This window comes from Mustela erminea, chromosome 10 (assembly GCF_009829155.1).
Source record: "Mustela erminea isolate mMusErm1 chromosome 10, mMusErm1.Pri, whole genome shotgun sequence".
Classification (NCBI taxonomy): Eukaryota; Metazoa; Chordata; class Mammalia; order Carnivora; family Mustelidae; genus Mustela; species Mustela erminea.
The window spans coordinates 36,497,335-36,518,661 of NC_045623.1; the positions used below are offsets into that span (position 1 = coordinate 36,497,335).

The 21,327-nt window shown below is 40.5% G+C and overlaps 1 pseudogene; it reads left to right on the forward strand.

Annotated features, from left to right (window-relative positions):
* LOC116568187 overlaps positions 1-20,478 on the forward strand; it is a 47,801-nt pseudogene extending 27,323 nt beyond the window's left edge.
* Positions 20,479-21,327: the final 849 nt, after the last annotated feature.

Sequence of the window (21,327 nt, forward strand, 5' to 3'; positions counted from 1 at the left end):
CTAGATAATCTGCTCCTGAATAATTGAGAAGAATCTAATTTCAAAGATAATAAAAGAAGGCCCAGAGAGCAATTCCATCTTGAAAATGCAAAACCCCATCGCCCTAACCCCAAAACAGCCAGTAGGAAAACAAATAAGTAAACAAAAAACCCACAAGAAAAATTTGAACCTACTGTCCCCATCCACATTTTCCCTGATTTAATCTACACATGTTCTAAGTTAAATTATATTCTAAAGAGGGTCAGGGCTGGGAGGAGAGAAGGAAGCACGGAAGACACTTCTTATTTGTGTTCTGTCTAGCTCTGTTGTCAGGTACTGATAGCAATGATAGCAACAGGATTGCTTTCAAAAACTATATGGCCTAAAACAATGGAAATCGATCCACTTCTCTCTCTCTCTCTCTCTCTCTTCCCTCCCTTTTTTTTTCTTTTCTCTCTCTCTGACTCACTTTTTTTTTTTTTTAAGGAAACCCAGCATTCAAAAGAGGAACAACGGTGACTCAGCACTTTATTATCTTTTTAGTCCCAAATTTTTGATTCCTTACTCACAAAAAATGCTTGAGAGCATTTGATCCTGAAATGAGAAACTTTGCTACACTTGATTCTCCACGGTGCTTCCACTCAAGGCCAGAATTTAAAACTTTTCAAGGGAAGAAAGACTCTTAATGAGCCTAATCACGCACATTATTTTGGCCAGAGTCATTGACTGACTGCACTTATTTAGTTCTGCTTTAGAAACGAAAATCTAATAAAGTAACTGGCAATTTAAATGCCACAGAAATTTTCTCCAACATCCCAACTGGAATTGTGAAAACAGGCTCAAATTCTTCTTATCTCCCTCTCTTTAACCTTCAAATGCCACGCTTCTAAACCAAACCATTTCCTAAGAAATAGCAGAACCTGGTTGGGTTCAGAGGTCAGGTCAAGGGTGGGGAGGAGGAAGACTCTTTCTTCAAGTTGGAGGGGATTTGCTTTTTTCCACACACTAAGGCAAGAAGGACCGGAATCTTGAGGCTGGGAATGTTCGCTTTCTTGCAAGGGAATTCAAAGGAGCCATTGTGTTTGATACTTTGCTTCCCAATTGGCCTCTGACAGCAACATCAGAAGCAACAGATACTTCAGTTCTACATCTGGAAAGAGGCATTTTTTAACAAAGAAAAAAAAAAAAACCACTCCTGAAGACACTGAAGCCTAATTACTCTATATTCCATAGTCTTAAAGATTGAGATCTTTCCGATACTATGTGATAACCCCTTGAAGAATGGGAGCAGCTCCATTAGGACTTGAACAGATAACATTTCTATACTTTCCCCTCAATAAAACTCATATTCATAATAAGCATACTGGTTGGATGCTTTCATTTCCCCAGTCACTGAATTGTGATGATCATTGGACAAGCTACAGTGCCATTTATGAAGGTCCCTTTTACTAAAATGTAAAAGAGACTTAGGATGTACAGGATGAAACAATTAAGGGATCAGTTTAGATTACCACTGTCCCACTTGCTCTTCTAGAAGATGTATACATCAAGTCCTCAGATTTATGATGGGGCCTTTAAAGTTCTGAATAGTCCAGACCGTAGCATCATAAATCCATGCTAAGGAACAGAAGGTATTCTGAGCACCATGGTCATTACCATCATGATGGTTGGGACCACTACACAATATCCCCTGGTAGAAATTTCTCCCATTACTAGTGCTACTGTGACCGAAACAGAGATGAGCCAAGGGCAGGAAAAGAGAAAAAGAATGGGAGTAGCGCTCTGGGAAGCACTGAGGCTGGAACAGCAGAAAGGGTAGGGAAGGAGAGGGGCATTAGTTGGTAAAGAGGTTTTATGAAACCATTAGCCAGCATGATAAAGGGAAAAAAGGCAGCCACTGAGAAAGCATTCATTTCCCAAATTTTAGTCACACATGAAGAGTCCTAGGTAATTTTAGTTGTTCTGTCAGGCAAGTCAAATTCTGGGCCTCTCAGAAGCCACTGGAAATGTCTCACGTTCTCATTCTGCTATTTTGATGGAAATTAAACTTGTAAATCAATAATAGAACAGAACCAGCTCCCTGTGAAAGCACTACTCCTTTATCCTCTGTTCTCCAGCATTCTTGCCCAAATGATTTAAGATACCTAAATGCAAGTGAAAAAAATTAAGTTTGAAACTTCCTTGTACAATTTCAGCTTAAGTCTCCTATTGAAAGAACACTATAAAGTAGACATGGAGAATAAAAGTGTATAACACTCATGCTCATGAGCTAGTCCTCGAAAGCTCTTGAAGTGATTTGGTGTGTGCATCCCAGGGGAATCCGGGATTGTAGACAGGAACAACATCAGCAGACTTCTCAAACTTGCCCTTGTCCATCCTTCGCTGGCTCTCCCCACCACTGCTCTTCTCCTGGGCATCTTTTTCCCTCTTCTTTTCTTTTTAATATATCTCATCTGCTATTCTTTCCTCTAGATTTTTACCATCTGTTATTCAGCTTTTTTTTTCTATTGTACATTTCTGTCACAACTTCTTTATTTTTATTATCCCATGATAAGCATTGCATTCCTCTAGACCACACGCACAATGCTAAAGAAGTCCTCCAACTAACAGTGTTGATTCCCATTATAGAGACAGACACTCTCCGCTGCTCTCAGCTTTTCTCAGCCTTACTCACTCCACCAATTAAGACTTTCCACCTCCGGAGCAAGATTAAGAAATGTGTATCCATTGCTGGCCCATTGCTGGTGCAGAAATGGCCGTGGTTGCTGAGAAACTCTGAAACGAATTCCAACCAAAATGACAGTATGACATTCCCAGCAAAGACTAGAACCAATACTTGGGAAGAGTGTTATCCAATCCCTGATTCTTAAACCTCAGCCCTGAGACCCCAGGAGCACCCAGTGCATCCATGTTTCTGTAAAAGCCTCACTCTGGTTCTTAATTCTTAACTCTATCTCTCTGGCTACTAAAAAATTAGACTGAAGCCTAATTTGGGGCAATTTCATTTCCTAGTGACTTTGCAGTCACTCTTTTGAACACTTCTTCAGGGTTTTGGCAAAATCCTGCATTTTTATTCACTCCATTGTAAAGGCTTCTTTTTGGCTATAAAGAATTATGTCAATTAAAATTACATTTTTTCATCTTCTTGGAGGCTTCACATTGACAACGGACTGTGTGACTCCCTCTGCCGTGGTGAGTGATCTCTCAGCCATAATCACAGCCTCTGGAGCATGTCATTCCCAGCACCAAATTTTTTTTTACAAGTGTGAAACTATTAAAGTAAAATGTTCCACAACAGAGCATCTCCTTGTGCTAATCATCTGATTTAAAGTTAAAAAGGTACAAACCTCATATGTGTGACAAAGATTAAAAGAAGAAATGAAATGAAATGAAAACTATGGGAAGGGACACTCCCTCCTGTCATTCAGGCACAGGCAGGTAGGCAAATCTTGCTGATTCCTGCTCATGGAGGGGTTACCGGGAGGAAGCCAAACCTTTAGTTTCCACTTCTTCCACAATCACTTCTGGGACGATTGACAGCAGAAGTCAACCAGTGAGAGATCATACGTCCCAATACACAAATGCATGCCATGTGATAAATACACTAAGGAATTCTCACAAAATGGGGTGGATGGTAGAGAAAAAGAAAAATCACAAATAGGGTACCCCACACTGGGGCATCCAACAGTGATGACAACATAAAATTCAATTCAAACCACATCACCATGAAATGGAAATTTCTTGCCCATGTAACTGGAAAGTCCAAGGTGATTTCTAGCCTTACATGTGGCTCACTTAGATGTTCAAACAGTATGGTCAGAAATCTATTTTTTTCTTTTTCATCATCTCTTACCTCTACCTTATTCTGGGTTAGTTTTAGTTTCAGGCAAGGTTTTTCTACCTGGTGGTAAAGAAAACCACCAGCACCTCCAAGCTTACACTGACCTTTACCAGGGCATCCTAGAAAAAAGTATGTCTTTCTCTTTCTCGGAAACTATATCAAATCCCCAAAGGACCCTTAAGAGTGTTATTTGGATTACTTGCTGATGGAGAAGCCTGACCATTGATTGACAGCCTTACCAGAGTCACAAGGAATGTGGGAGAGGTAGATCTCAAGGGAAAAGGGCCTTTGTCAGAAGAAAGGAGAGTGGAGACTGGGCTGTCAAAGGCAGATGTCCTTCAAGCGGAGCTCTTCCAGCCACTTTGAACCTAAATCACTTGCCTGAGCCTTTGGAACTCATTAGTATCTCCTGGACCAATGGGAAAAGAGCACCTCACCTTGCTCCAAGTTACTGTTGTGGTTTTTGTTTTGTTTTGTTTTTACCTACGTGGAGAACAGACTTCAACACCTTATGAACCCCAACTACATGGATGAGTAAGATCTGCTCATCAGCTTGCAATGATTCCTTTAGTTGCCATTACCAACCACCATGTAAATAAGTAGTTACTGACTTAAGAACTATTTACTCAATAACCCTTGATGGGAACTGTGATCCCTTTACACACTGTTATAAAAGTACATAATTATAGACTTTTCAAATGGGTATTTCTTTTAGGCATTTGCCTGTAATAGCTCCTTCAAAGCTGTTAAGCTTTTATCATGTGAAGACCCAAGTAGAAAATACTTAGTTCACTCCTCATTGACCTAATAGAGAACAAACTCGTCTTTAAGATGGTGTTAGCTTCCTGCCAAGAACACATGGATCGCCTTGTAAAAAAGATCTGGTTTGGGCTATTTGGGCAGGAAATCATATTGCTGTTAGATCACATTCACCTCACTGAGTAATTTAATATTGACACCAAGTCATCATGGGCCCTTGTTTCTATAGTTCTTCCTGAAGGAAACCTTGTCACATCCACTTGTCCTGATTTTATTACTATCCAGTGAGGGTCCTATAAAAGCAAAAATCCAGGTGGGTCCCCTGATTTCATTACTGAAACACAGAGTATAATTCTTATTTAATGGAAAGTAAGGTTTTTTAGGCATATTAAATAAATTGGTCCCACCAAGGAAACTGCAAAGAAGATCACTGAGAGATACCTACTGAGGTCACGGGCTCAATAAAGTTCTGTGATCTATGTTGCAGTTTCATTCATATATCTGACACAATCATTATATGCAATGTATATCACATACAAAAATTAGTGGCATACGATGTTCTAATGAGTCTTAAGGATATACAGAGAAATTGAACTTGCTTAGTTCAAATCAAAACACCACGAAGTGTTCACAACTTTGTCAAAGGTGCTCGGCTAAGTGAGGGAGATAGGAAGATAAAGTTGGCAATCATGCTTGCTAAGCTACATTAGGATTTTATGTAATTTGCTAGCCCTGTGTCCTACCATTCTCCCACTCGCTTCGCCTTCACCACTTACAGCTTCTCCCTTGGGCTCAGATAAGTGTAGCTCCTTTCTCAGCTTTCTACCTTTGCACATACAGCTTCTTCTGATCAGAATCCTCTCTCCTTTATTCCATCCACACCTTACTAAGGTGTCACCTCCTCAAAGAAATTCCCCTCGTTCACGCAGGCAGAGCTAGCCACACACCATCTCTGCTTCTGAAGCACGTTCTACCAGCCATCTATTTTACCATATGACTTCGTGGGCATGCTCTCCCGCTATTACACCTGTGAGCTCTGTAAAGGTCAAAATCATGTCTGATTCATGGCTGTCTCTTTAGGACTCTTGCAGAGTACCAGGTATAAACAAGTCTCTTGTAAAATGCTGAGTGATGGTCGTTTATTTGACTGCATCCCTTCCGCGGAGAAAAAGCAATGTTACTCTCAGTGCGTTTCTGCTGTCCAGGCCTCCTAGGCTTGGGGGGGGGGGGGGAAGAGATGTAGCCGCGTAAACAGGATTAGAATAACTCAGGTGGTGCTGATGGAGAGTCAAGAGCAAGCGGGTGGGAGAGGTCTGGGAGGTATGAGGGAAGAGAGGGAGAGCAAAGCAGAGAGAGCGAGCGAGAAAGATGGAGCGAGGGACGGCAGAAGGAGTAGAGGCCGGCACGGACCGGGGGGAAGATGAACAACAAAGGAAGGAGAAATACAGGAACTCTTGAGGGGAGGGAGCCTGGGGGCAGTGTGAACTGCATGGGAAAGACACGAGGACGCCGTGTCAGAAACGGGGGCTGGAACAGGACTGACCCCTGAGGGTTTGGGTCACCGGGCCGAGCAATTTGGAGTTCGCACTCTGCAATGGTGGAAAATTGAGAAGAGGGTGACATGGAGGCATCCGGCCCCGTGAGGGCTTCAGTAGACCAATGAGGAAGCTATGAAGGCTTGGTCTTTAATGCTGCAGAATCAAAAACTCGAAACACGCTTTGCGAGAATCTCATCTCTCAGCCAATTTTAGTGAAACACAGGCCATCCCGGCTGCATGAGATGAGAGAATTAGATTGCAGGTGATCGGCCCTGGCACTCTTTGTCTTCTCCAGATCCTCAAGCATGCCAGGCACTTGCTATATCCCCTGCCTGGGACTCACTCAGCCCTGGGCATTCTCGTGGCTTTCCCTTCTGTCATTAAGGTCATAAACTCAAAAATCGTCTTTACAGAGAGTGCTTTTCGGCCATGTCAAAACATCACTCCACCCCTTTGTTCTGCTTTATTTTTTCCTCAAAGCACTACTGACTGCCTGACATCATATTATATGTCTATTTGTCTATGCCCTTACTATCTATATACCTCAATATAGGGATTGTCAAAATTTCTATAAAGTGTTAGACAGTAAATATTTTAGAATTTGGGGAGCAAATTGTCTCTGTGGTAACGATTCAGTGCTGCCATTGTAGCACGCAAGCAGTCATAAACAACTCATAAATAAATGAACATAGTTTTGCCCCAATAAATCTTAACTTCCAAAAATAGGCTATTGGCCAGATTTGCACATGGGTCATAATTTGCCAATCCCTGCTTTACTAGAAAGCTCCATGAGGTCAGCAACGCTGTTTATCCGGCTCACTCATGGATTTTCAGAGCTTGGCATGTCGTAGGTAGTCAATAAGTAATTTTTATTTTATATTTTTCTAAGATTTTATTTATTTACTTGACAGAGATTACAAGTAGGCAGAGAGGCAGGCAATGAGAGAGAGAGAAAACGAGAGACAGGCTCCCTCATGAGCAGAGAGCCTGATGTAGGGCTCAATCCCAGGACCCCTGGATCATGACCTGAGCCAAAGGCAGAGGCTTTAACCCACTGAGCCACCCAAGCTTCCCCTCAATAAGTAGTTTTTAAAGAGTGCATGAATGGATGGAGTGCTATAGAAAACAGGATTCTAGGTAATATATATATACATATACACATACATACACATATATGTATATATATATACACATACACACATATATGTGTATGTATGTGTATGTGTGTGTGTGTGTGTGTGTATATAGATATAGATATATATATATATCTATATATATATAGATATATATATATATCCTCTTTCTGATGGTTAATTTTACATATCAACTTGGCTGGGCCATGGTGCCCAGAAATATAATCAACGTTATTCTGGATGATTCTGTGATAGTGTTTTGGGACGAAATTAACATTTAAATTAGTGGACTCTGAGTGAAGCAAATTGTCCTCCATAATAGGGCAGGCCTTATCCAATCAGTTGAAGAACTGAAGAGAACAAAAATATAACCTCTCTTGAGCAAGAAGGAATTCTGCCTGCTGATGGCCTTTAGACATGAACTGCTAATCAGTTCTTCCCTGGTCTCCAGCCTGATGGCCCATCCTACAGATTTTGGACTTGCCAGCCTCCATAATCATGAATCGCCAGTTCCACACACACACACACACACACACACACACACACACACTCTCTCACCCTATTAGTTCTGTTTCTCTGACTAATAAACACATAAATATAGAGAAGATTTACTCCACTGGCAAGGTAGGAAACCAGTTGGTTTGGTAGAACTGGAAGACTTCAGCTGGTTATGCTCAAATCATTGTTGTATCAGAGCTTCCAAGAATGCCGTGTGGTCTTCAGGGAAATATTCCCCAACATGAAAGAACTTTCTGGGCCTGGCTTCCATCTATCTTTACTTCTATGTCCAGCCAACTTGGGTGTGCACCATACATGAGAGCCATATAACACTGCTCATTCCTCACTGTACCCTGGAGGTCAAGCTCTCTCATATGCATATCTCTCTGCCTGAAATGATACCCCCACTGCCTTTTCACCTGGCTAATTCTTATTCATTCTCCACAGTTTCCCTGGAAGCCCCCCAGGACAGGGCTAGGTGTTGATTTGCTTCTGCCCCTCCCCCCACCTGTTGTGAGCTCCAACGTCCTCAGGGGCAGAGACTCCCTGCTTATCTCTTTACTCACCTCTTCCCACCATCAGTCTATACTAGACATTCAGGGAGGACATTGGTGGGCAAAGGTCAATAAACAAACAAAATATTTCAAGAAACTAAACCAAGTGTAAGATAGTGCTGCTTACTTGTGATCCATGAAAATATAGCTTAGTATCATCCAAGGAAGATGCAAAGCCAGATTCCAGGGGTATTAAGTATCTGCTCTGGGGGACCTCTGGCTGGACAGAGCTCCTGCTGACTTAGAGAAAGATTGCTCAGAGTGAACACCAAATCGGAGGGCGGGGTGGGGGCGGGGGGGCTGGGAATACTACACTCTCCTCTTAGCTCCATACCACCTTTCTTCTTGACTTCTCAAAACGCTAATGAGGTGGGAGGAGGGTGGGAGGTGGAGTGATTAAAAATAGCCAGAGCCTGAGCAACTGCTTTCAGCTCTCTCCCATGTCAAAAATGTTGAGCTCTAACTATGGGAATAATCTGGGGCCCATGTCTTTTCAAAGGACACTCATAGGAAAATGGGATTTGCGCTACAGCAATGAACAGACAACTTAACTGGAACACATCTGATCCATGAAGGCAGGTTCGCCTGGTTGACAGGAGCTCTCATTAGCATGAGTGTCCTTAGTAGATGGCTCCTAACTAGACTGAATTTAGTTCTATCAGATCATAAGAATTCCTAGTTCTATCACAGACCTGCTCTAGAACTTTGACTCTTCATGCTTTGATTTCTCAGTACCTCAGTTTCTGCATCTGTAAAACAGGGAGAATAATTCTTGCCACCTGCCACCCAGGAGGGTGATGCAAATAAACAAGGCAGCATCTGTAAAGCACTTTGCATTTCCTTTACTTCCTCTCTATGAATCTGAAGTAGGATTATTATTACTGAAAATGTCAGCTATCATCTGAAAGGCTTATTTCAATCAAAAGGCTTTCTTGAGGAACATTTCATAAAGGAAAAGTGAAAGCATGCACATTCTCCTTGGAACTATCATAATTAGTCCCAGTAACAGTTGGGCCATTTTTTTTTTTTCAGTTCATTTATAGTCAGATTCTACAAAATTGAAAACATCCAACATCTGGGCTGAAAAACTTGTATAAAGCCAGAAAGCCCCCCAAATGGGCATGTGTGGGCTTCAGTGACATAGGAGCCAGATGTACTTTTTGCCTCAACTACTCTTTTCAACCTTTAGGAAAAAAAAATGTTAACAAAATTGTCACACTTATAAAACCCTTGGTTTTCTTCCCTATTTTTCAAAGTATCTTCTCTGATTAGTCATGAATTTCAGACTCTCCACAAATAATCAGAAATCTCCAGAAAAGGAGTCTTTTAATGAATGTAGAAAAGCATTTGGGGATCCAGTTTTAACATGTAAACTTTTATAGGGACAAATAACAGTTAACATGTATTTTCCCTACAGTATGGCCAGGCCCTGTTATAAGCACTGAGCAGGTATTATCTCATTTAATCTCTGCATCCACTCCATAAAGTAGGTACTATCATCTTCCCCATTTCACAGGTAAAAATCCAAGGAACAAGTAGATTAAGTAACTTGCCCAAAGTACTATTAGTACAAAAAAAAAGCAAAGTGTTTGGTTACTTCTTGAGGTTTGAAAGAAAATTTTGCTTACTTCTACCTAAGTACAGCAAGAATCTAAGACAAACTTTGATATAATAAATTTTCCCCAGCCAGATGAAACCACACTCTCTCCCAGGAAGAGCTGCACAGAGCCTGTAATACAGCTCTCAGAGATCAGATGGTATGGGCTCCAGAAACAATTCCAACTTGAGAATTTGCCTATTTCCGCCATCTTCTTTGATATTCTAGGGGAAGAAAACACACACACACACACACACATTCTCACAGTAACTTATTTCAGTTATTTGATGAAGAAAAGCTATCTTTAATTCCTGTTGTTCACTGTATGCCACCCATCAGCATCTAGAAGCTTCCTCGGGGAAGCAGGGGAATTTTCTGGATTGCCAAACAGCCTTAGAAAATCTGCTGGGACACTCCATCGAAGGGCTTTGTGAACAAAGATAAAGAGAGCACATTAGCGTTGCCTTGTTTCATGAAAAAAGGAACACACACAACAAAACTTGATTACAAAATCTCATTTTATAAACTCAAGGTGAGATGCACTTCCCTGGAGCAATGGCCCAGCACCCCTGTAGGGTTCTTCCACCATGTGCTCTCTAAGTAAAGACTTGATCCGACTCCAAGGGTTGGGTTAGATAAAACCGGAAGGGTTTATGTGCACAGCATTTAACTTTAAACATTTCTTCATGGAAATTTACAATGCACATAATTTACATATTCAATACCAGTGACAATTTACTTCTCCCATCTGAACAGGGCTTTCAACTATGCCACTTGAACTAAATTAATAAACAGTAATTACAGAATGTTGTGTGAGCTAGCTGTTGATGTTGAGCAGATTCTAATCAACACCTTCTTTTAAGGGCCAATTAAAGCTGAATGTATGCAATATAAACATCTTCGAGTATTTAGACATGAACCGCAGAACAAGGTAAAAAAAAATAATAATAAAATAAAATCCAAACAATTAGACTAGGGATGAGCCAGTCAAACCTGGAGAGATGGACCCTTTTCAGCCAGTCTCTAAAGTCATGTTAATTTCTTCAAATGAGGAGATTTTTGTGAAATGGGGAGGGGCTCCAAGGACTCCTTAGGCCAAACCCCATCCGTTTTGAGATTTCTTCAACATCTTGTATTATTTTCCATATGCTTTAAGTTTCATGGCATTTCTTTTTAAATTGCCTCAAACACTTTTTCTCCTTAATTCATGTGCATCTCAGCGAAAACTTAATCTCCATATTTCAGACTCATTTATGTATAAATCATCTATGTGCTATTTGGTATCTAAGAAACCTCTCCCAAGGCCCCTTCCTTGGCCATTCAGGAGCTACACAAAACAGAGTGTGCTCCAGGCCCCTCTATGGGGGGTTTTATCCCAAATAAATAGAACACATACAAATTACTGAGGAGAGGGATTAGGAGATTTGGGGAGGAGAAATCAGACAGCATTTCAGTCTTCAATTGTCCTCAGAACCAAGTGCCTCTGCTTCCTAACATGGCAGCATCCGGGGCTGGTTTCATGGCTATGGGAAAGAGGGTATAGGGGAGACATTTTGGGAATGGTAAAAAGTTCTAGATAATGTACAGAACTGCAATAGTGACCAACATATGTGGTAGTGAATGGGTTTCCTCCCATAGCTGGGAGATAATGATAACTTCATTTCTTCCAAGCATCTCAGAAGGTTGGAATGGGAGCAAATTATCTATAGATAACACTTTATATGGAACAGAAGATGGTGTATCTATGAGAAGTCTCGGATGTGCCCAGTCTGAGTAGATGCATGAGGATACACACATGGGCCTCATCACCTAGAACCTTGCCTTCCCCTTTCTAACTTAGACTCTAAGTTATACCTCACCAGTGCTCTGCTTCCCTCAGGCTAACTGATTCTTGCTTTTACAACACACATGGGCTATCTGTCCTTCCTCTTTTCTACTCAGATCTCCCTTTTCTCTCTCCTGAACTTGCCTCATCCCTGACTGTTCAAACCTTGCCCAGTCTCAAGGCTAGCTTCAAGTCTCTTCTCTGACTGTGGATGTTACCCACTCCACTTACAGTTATACTCATCATCTCCTCTTAACTAGATTACAAATGACCTGAACACAGAGATTTTGTACGTAACCTGGCTTCACCATAGCACCTAGCACAGGACTATTAATATAAGTTAAATGAGTGTTTGTTAGAGGAATATGAATGAATCTTTCTTTAAAGTGAGCAAAATGAAAGTCTCTTTTGGTTTCAAAAATTAACCCCCCAAATTGGGAAGTATAATGATAGACTTTGTACCAGAAATCAAAATTTCAAGATAGTTCTTACTCACTAGTCACATATTAAAGTGGAGGATTACGGTCATAGGACTGGGAAAGACCACAGGAAATCATTTTATCCCATATTCCTGACTCCTAAGACATCTATACTAAATGTACGCTTGAAAAATAGTTGCTGATTTTTACTCTATGAAGAATCATAACCACAGTAATAATAATAATGATCATTTACTGAGTGTTCACTACAGGAAGAAGAAGTCCCTCACTGCTGCCACTTAAGCCTGTCTGAGGCCTGGGAGCCAAATTTCTGTGGGTACAAGCCAGGCGTGCTCATGAACTAATGTCATGAGAGAAGATGCCCTAGACTCTTCCATCCCTCATCTTTGATCCATTTGAGCAGTTCATTTTTTGTTCTCCCTCCCTTCACACTCCATATGTTTCCATGGACAATATTAGCTGTTTCCCATGGCATCACCCAACATCTCAGCTCAGGAGTAGGGAAAAAGAGAGTTCTGGGATGCTATCATAGGCCCATGTGCCCCTCCAGAGATTTGATCCCATATTTCTAACCATGTGTAGGTCATCTTCATTGGTGTTATACAGCGATCTCCAACATCATATGCTCCCAAATGAATCTCTGTACGCTTTTCTTGTTAAAACCAGCTCTTTATTCTCTTTCTTGTTTTCTTTCCTTATAAATGGTATCAGAATTCATTCTCTCACCTGCATCCAAAATCTGAGCTTTATCTTTGACAATATGGTATGGAAGAAAGAGTAGGGCTTTGAGGTCTAATAGGACTGAATTTGAAAACTGCCTTAACCATTGACTAACAGTTTTGTGGCTTTGGATAAACTTGTCTGGATATATTTTCTCACCTGAAAATAGAAACATATTAACAAGGTTATCATATATTAGATCTTGAAAAAATGTTTATTTCCTTCACTTTCTTCCTTTTTCTCTCTGTCCCATCCCATCTCCCTCTGTCTCTATCTGCTTCTCCATCCCCCATAATAAATCAATCATCCAGCCCTATGGATTGGCATCCTAGGTAACTGCCCTCTTCTCTCCATCCCTACTCTCCTCAACATCTCACCTGCAATAGCTCCAATCCACATCTTCTGCTGCTGTTTCTTTCTTCTCTAATGTATCCTGCTCTGTGCTGTCAATTACATGATCACCTAACTCCTCTACATAAAATCCACATTTGTTCACAGTTAGCTTCCAAACTCCTCGGCAGTACATTCACAACCCCTATACTCCCAACTTACTTCTCCTGTCTTTTCTCCAGCTAATTCCTAAAGTTCCCCCTAGGTTTTATCTGGGTTCTTGACATTCCTTGACTATGCCATTTTCTTTAGTACCATTAGGTCTTCATGCATGTTATTCCCTCTAGACTCTCTCCTACCTCATCCAACACACATACAACCTGGCAAACTCACACAGACATTTCCTGACACTGATTAAATGTGAGTTTCCTGTGAAAATCATCCCTGAACCACATAGGCTAGTTAGGTTGCTCCCTCTGAGCTTTCAAAGGCCCTAATTAATTGTGGTGTCTTGTCCTCTTTCCATTCCAACTGTCCCCTGGGTCTTGACATTGCTTTATATAGTTTCACATCCCTACAGGTTTATATACCCTGAATCCAAATGTCTTGCATCCTGGTATTATATAAATCCATACAACAGCCATCCCCCCTGGGAGAGCAGAGTATTAACTTTCTAGCCTGGACTTTGGTATCAGAGAATCCAAGTTTCCAGTCTTAGCTTCACTGCATGTTAATTGTCTGATCTTCAACAAAATGCCCAAGGTCCCTGAGCCTTAGTAGTACCTTCTTCGTGTAACTGCAGTAAAGATTAAATAACTAGCATAAAATAAACATATAGGTCAATGGAATTGAGAGTCCAGAAATAAACCCTTGCATTTTTTTGTAGTCAATTAATTTTCTACAAGGATGCCAAGACAATTTGACAGAAAAGAATAATCTTTCAACAAATGAAGCTCAGACAACTGACTATCCATGTACAAAGAAATAAAGTTGAACCCCTACCTCACATCATATATAAAAATTAACTCAAAATGGATCCTAAACCTAAATATAAGAGCTAAACTATAAAACTCTTAGAAGAAAACATAGGAGTAATTCTTTATGAGCTTGTATTAGAAAACAGTTTTTAGATATGACATCAAAAACACAAGAGATGGGTGCCTGGGTGGCTCAGTGGATTAAGCCGCTGCCTTCAGCTCAGGTCATGATCTCAGGGTCTGGGAATCGAGTCCCGCGTCGGGCTCTCTGCTCAGCAGGGAGCCTGCTTCCTCCTCTCTCTCTCTGCCTGCCTCTCTGCCTACTTGTGATCTCTCTCTGTCAAATAAATAAATAAAATCTTTAAAAAAAAAAAAGAGAGATGAAATAATAAATAAAGTAGACTCCATCAAAATTAAAGAATTAGAGGCTTCAAAAGGCACTATTAAAGTGAAAATGCCACCACAGAATAGGGGGAAATATTTGTAATTCATAGATCTGATAAGGAATGTGTATCCTGAATATATAAAAAACTTAAAATTCAAAAATGAAAAGACCATAACAACCCAATTAAAAAATTGGTAAAAGATTTGAATAGACATTTCTCCAGAGAAAATATACAGATGGGCAACAAGTACATGAAAAGATGCTCAATATCCTTAGTCATTAGGGAAAAGCAAATCAAAACCACAATGAGATGGCAGTTTACATCCACTAGAGTGGCTAAAATAAAAATATGGACAATAATAATTTGTCAGTTTCTCAAAAAGCTAAACAGAGAGTTACCACATGACCCAGCAATTGCACTCTTATGTACATACCTAGGAATATCAAAAATACACATCCACACAAACTTGTACACCAATATTCATAGTAGCATTATTCGTAACAGTCAAAAAAATAGGAGCAACTCATATATCTATCAATTGATGAAGAGACAAAATATGACATTCATACAATGGAATATTATTTGTGATAAAAAGAAATAGATGATACATGCTACAACTTGGATGAACCTTGAAAACTGTGCTAAATGAAACAAGTCAGACATAAAAGGTCATATATTAAATTATTCCAGTTATATGAAAAATTTAAAATAAGCAAATCCATGGAGACAGAAAGTAGATTGGTAATCACCAGGGGCTAAGGAAATGAAGGGAATAGAAAGTGCCTGTTGATGGGTAAGTATTTCTGTGTAGGGTGATCAAATGTTCTGGAATTAGATAGTGCTGGTGGTTTGCACTACTCTGTAAGTGTACCAGAAACACTGCATTATATATTTTAAAGAGGTGGATTTTGTGATACATGAAATATATCTTAATAAATCTATTAGAATAAATAATTAAAATTAAAAATTTTTAAAGATTATATAAGATACTCGGCACATAGTAAATGTGCAATAAATGCTAGTTACTATTATAATATACTATTTTAACTATTATAATATATTAAAATAGGTTATAATTGCTGCATTGTTTTTAGCCTGCTATATGTCCAGATTCATTTCTGGACACTAGAACATGAGCTCCTTGAAGTTAGGGGCCATGGCTTGCTTAGAACATAGGTCTTTTTTATTTCTCTCTCCCCAGTCCCTGGAGAGATGTTTGGCATAGACAAAACTGTATATAATATCACATCACATCACATAAGATAACTATAGATAAATTAAAATGAATGAACAAGCAAGTGAGGTTTTCACAGACATGTTCAACACCTCTATATTATACTGGGCTTGAGCTTAGACATTTTCAGGAAAACACAGACCAGCATGCAGGGCTGCTAACAGTTCCATGGACCCTTCACAGCTATTCACAACCCAGAGTTTGGAGGAAAAGAAAGGAAAAAACAGAGATGGCTGAATCCTAGCAGTAATCCCTTAGGGTTTCATTTGGCCTGACCCATTCACTGAGTTACTGTCAGATCTCCTGTGTGAAAGTTCTTCAGAAACGTTAAATCTCAAAGTGAAGAAAAACTCAGAGCCAATCAAAAGCAAAGGTTTTTAATTACTTTTATTTTAAGTCACAACTTTCTCACAAAAAGCTGCCAGTGGCTCTCTCTGAGCACTACTGAGAGAGCCTAAGTTGTGATTTGGTAATTCCAGTCCTGTTTTACACAGGATTCCAGTCTCCCTTCCTGCCCTTATGAGAGACTGGCAATCGGTTAGAATATATTTCCTACCAAGCCTGGATATGACCTAAAAATCCTCTCAAGAAGGTACTCCAAGAAACCACTATCAGCATGTTCACTTGTCTATTTCGGTATAACAAATTACCCTAAAACTCATGGTTTGAAATAATCATTTTATTATCTCCCACAGGTTTGTGGTTTGTCTGGGCCTGGCTAGATGGTTCTTCTACTCTGTGTAATGATGCCTGGGCTGCAGTTATTGGAAAGGATAAAATGTCCAAGTGGGCTTCTGCAAATGGCCAACACTTGATGCTCACTTTCAGCTGGGAGCTCAGACAAAGCCATCAACTGAAGAAGCTTAGCTCTTCTCAGACTTCTCTGTATCACTTGGGCTTATCACAGTATTGCAGGCTCCAGGAGTGGAAGTCACCCATTCTAAAACTTTAAATTCCATGACATTCTACTGGTCAAAGTCAGTCGCAGCATTAGCCCACATTCAAGAGAATGAGGAGACATAATCTCCACCTCTTAATGTGAAGAGAAGCTTGTACATACTGACAAGAGAGGAACTGCTGGGAGCCAACTTTTGAGAGCTACCATAGAAATATCATAGAAATCCATGTTCCTCTCATATGCAGGATATATTCTCTCTCTCTAGACCTCTGAAATTCTCATCCTATCATGGCTACAGCCTCAGCTTAAAGTCTGAAATTTCATTATCTAAATCACATTCAGTGGCAATGCATGGTCCCCTCTGCACAAATACTCAGGTATGGTTCACCAAGTACAAGTAAAATAAAGGTAAGTTTTCTATTGCCTGTTTACCCAGCATATAGCAATGAGAAAGGGAGAGGATAACAACAGACATTTCCAATCACAATTAGGGGGTGGGAGGAGGCACATGGAAGTCACTGGTTCATAGCAATTCTGAAATCCTCCAATTTTACTGGCATAGGGCTCAATTCTGCCCCCTGCTTCATGCTCTTAGTTCTGCCCGCTGAGTCATTTCTTCTTCTCCATCAGAAATGCATTATGTTTGTTGCAGAATAGTTTTCTTAATCTGCTTCCTGACCATTAGAGGTTAGGGCCTCAAAGACTACTTTTGATTTTTAAGTATGCTTGTCCCTTTTAGTCCATGTTGATATAATTATTTTACATTTTTGTGGGTAGCTATACCAAATTATAATTTAATCCATTAAAAACAACTCACATTCATAAATCTCTCCATAATAATTTCCCCTCTGCCTTGAGCTGAGTGAGAGTCAAGGTGCTATGGGAAAATGCCATGAAGACTCTTGCAAACTCTTTGTTAAGCTGAGACAGGAAATAGGGCCTTACAATAATTAAAATCCTATTGTTCAGCTTAGAAGATCTACAAGATACAAATTTAAATCTTCCTGAGTATTTCACAAAGGGTCTTAAAAATCAGATCCTTGATCCAATTTTGACCTCCAAGGTCATGATTTACTGGCAGTGTCATGGAATTAATATCTGCTTCCAGATTTTAATTTACTTTAAGAATCTTTTTATAGGCTGGAGAGGTTGGGAATGAGAAACTGTTTTATTATCCAGCTCAGTAGATCCTGGGCTGGGAATGTTCCCTTGTGATTCTGCTGGAAAACGAAATGGTTCCTTCTCCAATTTATCTCTCTCCATCTGTACCTTATCATGCACTAGAAAAGCAATCACTTGGCCCTTCTTCTCAGGAAATCTTCTCAGGAAAATCTACAAGTTCCGTAGATATATATTTTCTATCTTCCATGTTATTACAGTACCACTTACTTCCATTACATAATTCAGTCACCTTTTCTCTAGCCTCCAATAAAATTTTCTTATTGTTATTAGCATTTTGTTAACATTCCTTTCAAGATTCTCCTAGAGTTTATTCACTGCCTAATCCCAAAACCAATGCCACAGGTTTATGTTTTTATAATAACAATGCCCCACTTCTAGGTAAAAATGATTGTTTTTTAGTCTATTAATTGTTTTTTGTTTTTTTTTTTAAAGATTTTATTTATGTATTTGACAGACAGAGATCACAAGTAGGCAGATAGGCAGGCAGAGAGAGAGGTGGAAGGAGGCTCCCTGCTGAGCAGAGAGCCTGATGTGGGGCTCGATCCCAGGACCCTGGGATCATGACCTGAGCCAAAGGCAGAGGCTTAACCCACTGAGCCACCTAAGTGCCCTGTTGTCTATTAATTGTTGGGAAAAAAACAAAACAAAACAACTTACTCCGAAACTTAGTAGCTTCAAACAACCATTGTTATTGTTTCTCAGAATTCTGTGGGTCAGGAACATTGGACAGGGCACAACAGAAATGGCTTATCTCTGCTTCTCATATCTTCTGCTTGGGCAAGAACATCCAAAGAGGCTTCCTCACTTGTGTCTGAAGTGAAGCATGTGTCTGATGCTTCAGCTAGGATGGTTCAAAGGGCTGTGGGTAGCTGGAATGACCTGCTTGGGTTCACATGGCTAGAGCCTCAGTTGCTGTCTGGGTTCCTTTGTTCTCCTTCATGGAGTCTCAGAGTCCCTCCCCTCTCCGCATGGCCTCTCCACATGGTCTCTAGCAGGGCAAACAGACTTCTTACATGACAGCTTAGGGCTCCCAAGAGCAAAAAGCAGACTCTGCCATGTCTTCTTAAGGCTTCAGCCAAAACGGGTACAACCACATTTCTTCCACATTTTACTGGTTAAAACAAGTCAGTGAAGTGGCCCCAATTTGAGTAAAAGTGGTTACACAATGATGAGAATACCAGGAGGAGCAATTGATGGAGGGGGGCGGGTGTAGTACCCGTATAACTGACTACCACAAAATCTACTGGAACTGCCAAGGAAGATGAATTCTGTTTGCCATTCCTGACCTTTTGCTAGATCTATTTGTTCTAGTCTGAAGCATATCACAGCTTGAAAACAGATGTGTGACATCACATAAAGACATTGCTACATGCTGGCTCTGAGGCATCTCACACAATCCATGGCCTCTACTTCCCATCCCTTTACTACTAATCCCCACATATCCCTTGACAGACTCATGCAAACCATTAGTGTTTGGTTTGTCTCCTCCACTCATGTTGCCCATAGAGATTTTTGGAGAAAACTGTTTCAAATTACCTCAGCCAAACATTAGTTATTAATAGCAGTTCCCATTTCAGGAAGGCCAACTGTTTGCACCAAAAATACAAAGGAGATACCAGATAACCCCTACCCACAAACAGAGAGCACTTGTGTCTCATCTGCTCTGGGGTTAAATGGCAACTGAAAGCTTAAATCTGGGATAAGAGGTAAGGAACACTGAGAATTTATCTATTAGAAGATGTCTTGCCACAGAGTCCATAGATGGGCTCTGTGTAGGAGTCTATGTACTCTCAAAATCACATGCAAAATTTTGGATGGTTTTGTGTTTTTCTGGGGGAAAGACCCATTAGCTTTCATCAGATTATTAAAAGGGACTCTGTGACCCAGAAAAGGCTGAGAACCTGATCTCTTGTAGAAATATATGACACAATTTTTCCATCACTCAAGGGCCAACTTGCAACTCTTGCATCACTCTTAAACAACTTCCCATCTCAATATGCAGAAATATAGACCTGATCAACTATACATATCAAAGATATGAATAATGCAGCTTTATCATTCTCCCTTGCATGATCGTAATGCTCCTCCTTTCAGTTTTCCTCTTCTCCTTACTTTCTTTCTTTCTATATATCCTTCCATTCCAGTTCATCTCCTGAATATTTTTAAAATATTCCAGCCAAGCAGAGTTTCTGCATTTTTCGGTTCTGGCCTGCTGAGAGCATCTTGTGGAGTTTGCACATGTGCAGGGGGTGGGGCCCCGTGGGTCCCCTCTGTGTCTCAAGGCCACTGAGGTCCACACCAACCCCATGGAGTTCAATCCCAACTTCTTGGCTTGTATGATACCCATACACGTGGTGCCCATACACATGGGCAGCGCTTCTGAAGGAGCTTGCGTCTGATCAAGGCACCCAAAGAGCCCATTGGAGGGTACGAGTATGATGAGAAATTCTTGAAGCAGATGCACCACCTGCTGCTGGAGGTGGGTGTGTCGGAGGGGACCTTGCAGTGCCCAGAGTCTGGATGTCTGTTCCCCATCAGTCGCAGAATTCCCAACATGCTGCTGAGTGATGAGGAAACTGAGACTTAATCATTGCAGGCACTAGCTTTTCAGTCTGTAACCATTAATGTTTTTGTTTATGTACATCCTGTTTGCTAGATTTGTCACATATCCCCACTCTTGACCCTGTGACACAAAAGACGCTGTTCTTGAGCTCAATATATTTCTTTTTCTCATTAAAGTTTCAAAACCAAAGAAGATAGATAAATGTAATATATTCCAGCCATATCCCTGGTCATGACTTTACCTATTTCTGACACTGAATGGCCAGTAATAGACAGGAAATTATAGCTGGAAGAAACTGTGTTACCTAATACCCATGGAGTAAGTTAATTTGAAATAAGAACTTGTAGATGACAATGAAAAGCCCGTGCATGCTTCTGAGCGCGTTTTGTCCCACTCCGAGATTGGCTTTCCTTTTAACAATCCCCAAGAATAGAGTTGACTTATGTTGTATACTATTCCGATTAAATTATTCTAGTGATTTTTCAATAACATCATGTGTGGAAGTGCACAGATTTTCCCCTTTTATTTACAGTTTTCTGCTCCAAAAGGACAGAGGGCAGACGATGCTCCATTTCAATGGAGAAGTGCAGTTTCTATGTATGAATACATCCACTCACAGATAACCATCCACTGTTCTTGCCAATTCAATTCATTAAACATCAAATGAACCAGGGACCCACCTAGGTCCAGGGATGAACACAAAGAGTCCTAAGACACTGTCTGCCCTCAAGTCACTTATGGTCTAGTGGGAGAGACAAAGAACGACGCATGCAAATAGGAAGAGGCAGCGAAGACTCCAGAATCCGACTAGAGGTCTAACATTTTCAGAGCGAAAACAGGAACAAGGAAGTTAGTCTCATCTCCCACCTCTGC